Genomic DNA, 6990 nt, shown 5'->3' with positions numbered 1-6990 from the left:
TTAGAGATAAAGTTGTTATAAGTATTCCATTGAACCATGTGCTAGTCGAAGTTGTAGATTTGGACACCATTGCTTCATAGCTTAATCATGCATCCTTTTACTATTGGTATCTATCAATCGCAAAATGGGTTAACATTCCCCCCTTGTTGATGTTGATCGAGTCCTCATGATCGTGTATAGAAGACTTTGTTGTGGGAAGAATTGAGAAACGGTGTTGTTGTTTCTTTTGATATTGAGTAAATGTTCAATGGTCAATGTTCCTCTAGAAGGAATGGGGAAGGCTAGTTAGCAAATGGTAAGCTCAATGTCCATTGTTTATGTAGAAAGAATGGGGAAGGAAGTGGAAAGTTAGTGCATGATGGGAGAAATACCTAAATGGGGTGGGGACCTCTACAAGTGATTGCATTTTTCTTATATTCTTCTCATCTTTTTCTTTGTTTTTGTTTTTCTCACTTTATTTTTTGTCAATAACAAGCAAGATTAAAATGTTTAATTTTAGGTGATAATCTAATGCATGTTATCAATGGAGGATAAGTGGGGAGAGGGAGGGGGTCTTGATATGGGAATGTAGACACATTGAAGTAACAATATAATATCTTCTTAGTTGCAAGCTTTCCCTATTGCAAGATTATTGTCAACTAAACTTGAAGGCGACCTATCCTTGGATTCTTCATCCCATGTGCTTAAGTGCATTATAGTGATCTTATAATAATAAGAAGATGTACAATGATGTGCATACAAGCGATAGACAAAGAAAAGCAATTGGTAACACCATCTATTGTCTCAAAACCTAAACAACTATAACTTCAAGATTTCACATTAATTTATATTAAATCTCTTTTTAGCCAACACAATAGGTTGCAAAAGATTAGTAGTAGACAAAAGAACTTACTCTCTCAAAAGGAGGGTAGTAGCCTCTTTTCCTTTAAAACGGTTGTTTAACACAGTAACATGTTGGTCCTAAGGAGGTAAAAAACAACAATTTGAGAGTCACAAGAATCGCCTGCATAAAAATACCTACCTTAAAAATGGTAGAATGCCATAAGAACCCCCCACAAACATGAGAATAAAAAATCCTCATCTTGATAATCTATAAAGCTCCTTAACTATCCCAATTCATCCATAATAATCAGTAAGCTAATTGGCTAACAATTCTTCTTTTCTCCCTAGCTAACTCTTGTGGAAATTGCTTTGTGTGATTAAACGTAAATACCTACTCACCCACTAGCAGAATATAAATGCAAGGTTGTACGCACCATAGCATTGCCATTTACATCCTTCCATGTACATATTTTGATGGGGGGCCATGGTGGGCATAATCCTAGTCCATATGGTATAACCTAGTGCATGGAATCCCTTGAAAGGTGCATACCCAACAAGTTATCTAAATCAAACCCAAACTTTGCCACCAAATGGGGAACCCTCAACAAATCTAACTTCATATAATGATCCTTCTTCCTCTCTAAAGAAGGGGATAAGTTAATCTTTCACCTCACAAGTATGCTTAATTCTTTCATACCTCTCCACGATGGTTTCAACTACATAGTGCTACATCAAGACTCGCACCCACAACTTTTGACTAGATAGAGGCTGTGTTGAGCTTTTGTGGGTCATGTCATGTTTAGGTTCATTTTTCGATTCTTGAGGTATTAGTGCATACATTAAGAAAACATAAGTCACGAGGTAGATTTTGCACTGTGAAAAAATCAACGGTTTTTTTGCATGTGAAAGACTAGTCAGCCTTTCACATGCAAGAGTTTAGGTTCATTTTTGGATTCTTGAGGTATTAGTGCATACTTCCTACATTAAGAAAACATAAGTTACAAGGTAGAGTTTGCACTGTGAAAAAATCAATGGTTTGTTTGCCTGTGAAAGAATAGTCAGTCTTTCACATTCAAGAAAAACTCATTTTGGTGAAAATCACCGAGTTGAATGGAATTTGGCATGTTTAGAACAATTCTTATATGCTTAAAATGTGGGAGAGTGATTGTTGATGATGGTCTCACTTTAGAGGATAATGCATCTAACCACCTAGGATTATCGTGTCTGTTAAGTGTCAGATCTAGTCACTTGATATAATAAGAACCCAATTAAGTGTGCTTTCTTGGAGGGGAATAGAAGTTATTGAAACTAGTTCTAAGGAATCCATGGAGAACGCTCCAAGAAATAAGGAACAAGTGGATGAGAAGATTGTACCTTCTCTCATAAGATCCTACAACCTTTTGGACTATGCATGGGTTATAACATAAGATTGAACATGAAGCTCAGGCTTGAGGTGTAAATCTCACATGGGTAGTGGGGATTGTAAGATGGGAAAAATAGATGCCAAGTAATCCCACATGAAAAGTTAATGTGGAAGATAATAGAGTATAGGGACCCATCCTATCTTCAGCTCCCCCAAGTTCTTTTGTGGAATACTAGAGGGCTGGTTAGGCAAAGTGGGGCTTTACTTTAACATCCCAGAGCCTCCCACAGGCCCATGTAGATGTATGTGCCTCTAAGGGTGCTACCTTATCCTAAAAGGGGCATGCTTGTTTGACCAATATCCAAGCTCTGACGTGGTGTGTGGTATTGGACACATCATGGGTGGTGTTGCAAATCTTAGTTTCCAAGATGGTATTAGAGTTGGTTCATGGTCCTTAGGCCATTTTTGCTCTGTTCTCAATTAGGGGGGTGTTGAAGGTGCAAACCTCGCATGGGTATCGGGGATTTCAAGATAAGAGATAGGAAAAGGGATGCTAAGTTATCAAACATACAAAGAAAATGTGGAAGATAAAATGCAGTCCAAAGGGACTCTTCCTTTGTTCAACTCCCTCAAGCATGCCTTTTATGGAATATTAGAGGGCCGGTTAGGTAAATTGGGAACCTACCTTATCATGCCAAAGCCTCCGTAGGCCCATGCGAATATGTGCAACTCCAAGGGTGCTAATGGCCCTTGAGATGGAAGGGGAACATTGAGGCACATTTGTTGGCCAACCACCAAGATCTCACATGGTGTGGTATCCAACACATCATGGGTGGTGTGGTAACTTGTTAACCCTTGTCAATCCCCATGACATTGATAGTGCACCTGTGACTTTCCTGTGGCATTAGGGACACCCATAATTGGTGCCGCCCAGGGAATAGCTTCACTACTTAGCCACCACTGCATCTTGAATGCATGTGTGTTGTTTTTGTTTCTATTAGGGTTATGGTTTCACATAGACAAACACATAGAGAATTAATTGATGCTCACACAATGGAGTCCATTGGAATGTGTGGAGCTAGAGAGGCAGCTCCATAATATCAAAATACAATAAATGTGGTGGTGTCCTTTCACACCAGATATCAAGGGGAAAAACCCAAAGGGAGAAAAGTGCCCTTGGTTAGCCCATGTTCACATGTGGCACTGCTCATAGCATATATGCCAAGAGAAGTTTGCCTAGTAACTTGATGACAAAGTCATCATTGGGGATTTGACTCCCAAGATGAGAAAACCAAATTTTTTTGTGGATTTTTGATGCATTTTATGCTCGTTTTTGCGATTCCCCCCATGACATTGATAGTGCATATGTGCCTTTCTCGTGGCATTAGGAAAACCCATAATTGGTGCCGCTACTGGGAAGAGCTTCATTACTTAGCCACCATTGCATCTTGAATGCCTTTGTTGTTTTTGTTTTAAACAATTATGCTAGCAAGGAAAGATTAGAGTAGGAAAATAAATTTCTGTTTGTGGATTGTTGATGCATTTTTTATACTCGTTTTTGCATTTTGTATGATTCTTGCTATTGTTATTTTGGTTCTTGTGTTAGCCTTAATCCCCCAATTCTTTCACCATTTTTGTGAAGTTTTTTTTTAATTTTCCATTTTTGAAAGACAGTAATTGGGTCTTGAAAGTGATTTTATTTGGGTAGTTAGACGCCGAAATCGAAATGTGGGCATCGGGTAATCCCTAGTTTAGACTTGTTACATGGCCAATGTTTGTCTCTTGCCAACATTCGGATTTGAGTGGGTGGATTAGAGAGAAATTAATTTTAAATTAATTTTTGTATAAACTTGGTTTTGTAATTAGGCTTAATCCAACGACTAATCCCATTAAATTTGGTCACCCGGTAGCCCAAAAAACAATAATGGAAAAGTGTGTGCACAAACTTGTTAGATATCTATTTTAGGATGTTGCGATCATTTTGACATAGTTTGTATATGAGCCTAAAAATTTGTAAATTCGCATAGTTAAGGGGCCAACTATAGAAACTAACACCTTGTTGGCTTGGAAAAAATGTGCCATTTCTTACCATAGTATTTTTCAAAGACACCTAAAACCCACTTTGGACAAACTTGGGCAACACTTTAAAAAAAGCAAAACAATGTATGGGATATCCCCCTAGCCTTAAAATAACATGTGGCTGTGATTTGGGTGCATTTTAGAGATGGATTGAGAGGAAAGCGATTCCACCCAACTAGGATCCTACTAGCCCACCCTTGACTCACAACCTTCTTTAGGTACTCGGTTCAGCATGGTGCAAGGCCTAAGGCTCTCATGTAGTGACACTTCCTATGATCTTTGGATCAATGGATCAAGGACTACAAGTAGGGAGAAAAAACATCACTTAAACAATAAACACAAGACTAGCTAGCCTGATTAGACCACATGACCAATTATTTAAGGGATTTGGCTTCGGCTTCAGTTGTAGCCTTTGGACATACCCATGTAGTGTATCAAATTGGTGATGAAGGAGTTGAGGTCAACTCTAAGGCCACACCCAATGTAGCCTTGTCACATACAAACCCCATGCACGTAGAGATTCCTATACACATGGAACTTATTACAACCCCTAGCACCTATATAAATCTTATTTCCAGATGGTAGGATAGAAGAGGAAGTATATGGGCCGCTGATTCAAGCTACTAGAGTGAAAGAGGAAGAAACTCTACATCGAGCCCAATAGACATTAGTGGCCTAAACTGCACCAGTTGCCCAGGCTACCCAAACCGAACATTAGGAAAAATTTGGACTCACAAACTGACCCTCTAAGGGCTTTCTCTCTCTTTCATGAATCAAAGAAAAGTGTAAAAATAATGTTATAATATTGCTTCTCTCTCTTCTCTTTTTGAATCTTGTACATCTCAAAATATTAGTTTTATAATAGATTCACTTATTATTTTATTGCCTGTCCAAGAACTGTACCAGATCTTCTCGGAAAAAAAAAATTCTCGAAAAAAAAAGAACTGTACCAGATCTACTCAGAACTCAAATATCTCAAAAACTAATTTTTATTTGAGCTGGTTTTGAATATCTCAAAAGATATGACATTCTTAAATGCCCAGATTCATTTACGTGAGTGAAGAAACAATCATTTCGTGATTCTAGAAGGATTTTATCTTAAAAATGGAATATCTTGAATTGTATTTTGTATTTCATAATTTCTTTTTACAAGTATGTAGATCCATGCTTTATTCACATTCTGGTGCGTTTTTATGTTTTTTATAGAGATTTGAAGAGAATAGACATTTTTTAAGATTTTAAGAATGTGTTTAGATTTATTATTTTAGAAAATAGTGCATTACGAAGTTTCTCTTCTTCTTCTCTTTAGGTCATTTCTTCTTTTCATAGCTCATTTCTTCTTCTACTTTCAAATTTGCCAAACAGTTTGTATTTCCCTCCATCTCCAAACAGTTTGTATTTCCCTCCTGTTCTATTGCACTTGTTCACTACAAAGCTAGAGAATGAAGAGTGATTTGATTTTTTGGTGCCATTTCCTTGGACCCAATAAACCATTTCCCTCTTCATTAATCTTGCTATCACAGAGAGACATAGAGAAGAGACAACACAGAGCCAACACAGAGAAGCAATAGAGAGACAACACAGAGAGACAATAGAGAGACAGCAGAGAGACAACACAGAGAAGCAACAGAGAACAAAGAGACAACACAGAGAAGCAACAGAGAACAAAAATGGAGGTTAGCAATGTTTTAATGTCGGTTATGTTCAATTGAGTTCTATAAGTTATGTTTTCCTGTTGGTTATGTGCATTACTATTCGTAAATAATAAAGTTAATAGTAAGCTATATTTTACTATTGGTTAATAATAATAATATGTGCATTACTATTGGTTAATAATAATAATATCTGTTAAAGTTGGTGTTAAGTTACACGTGTGTTAAATAATCATGCACAAAGAGTGGACCCTTTGTATATGCCAATGAAAAGAAGATGGACACCATTAGAATTCCAAGAGGCTAAGCAGAGGGATTCACATGTCTGCTACAACTTTCCTTTATTCTTGCCAGTAACATTTACAGATATAGGACAGCAAAGGAAGCGATTGCTGACTTTGATACATGCATGGCATCGCATCTCGAACCCTGCCATTGTTGCCAGTGTCCGATTTATGAAATTGATTGTGGTCCTCATAGATCAACCTAAAGAGAGATATGATGTTGATCAGCTACAATTCGACATGAATAAAGGCCCTACTTATAGAGGCATGATGTTATATTATCATCGCCTAAGGTGTCTACCCACATACATGCATGTAACATTCAAAGATATGGTTGGCATCAGGCTAAGGTGATCACACTCTACATTAAGAAGAACCCTGAAAAAGCTTCAATCACGCTAGAACTTCTATCGTCTCATGAGTTCGGCAACCAAGTGTTTAGACGTCGGTGTGACAGGTTCTGAGGACAAAACCTACATCAAGTAGGGGGGATGTTAATCCTAGCTAGGATTAACAATTATGCTCCTCCAATTAAGGATATTAATAAGTGTCATGCAAATCACTCTATAAAAGTTGTAACATTATGAGATATTGGCACCCAAGTGTGAATAAGGGCCAATTGTATATAAGGTATTTTCTCATAATGAATATACACAATCCCCCTTTGTGCTATGAGAGTTCTTGCTTTTGTCTTGAGAGAGAGAGTGTGAGAGTTCTTGCTTTTGTCTTGAGAGAGAGTGTGTGAGAGAGTACTCTAGCACATGTGCTTTCTCTATAATTGTATGCTTGT

Source organism: Cibotium barometz, chromosome 41 (genome assembly GCF_041138505.1).
Source record: "Cibotium barometz isolate CiBa-2024 chromosome 41, ASM4113850v1, whole genome shotgun sequence".
Lineage (NCBI taxonomy): Eukaryota > Viridiplantae > Streptophyta > Polypodiopsida > Cyatheales > Cibotiaceae > Cibotium > Cibotium barometz.
This window is presented reverse-complemented; position numbering follows the sequence as displayed.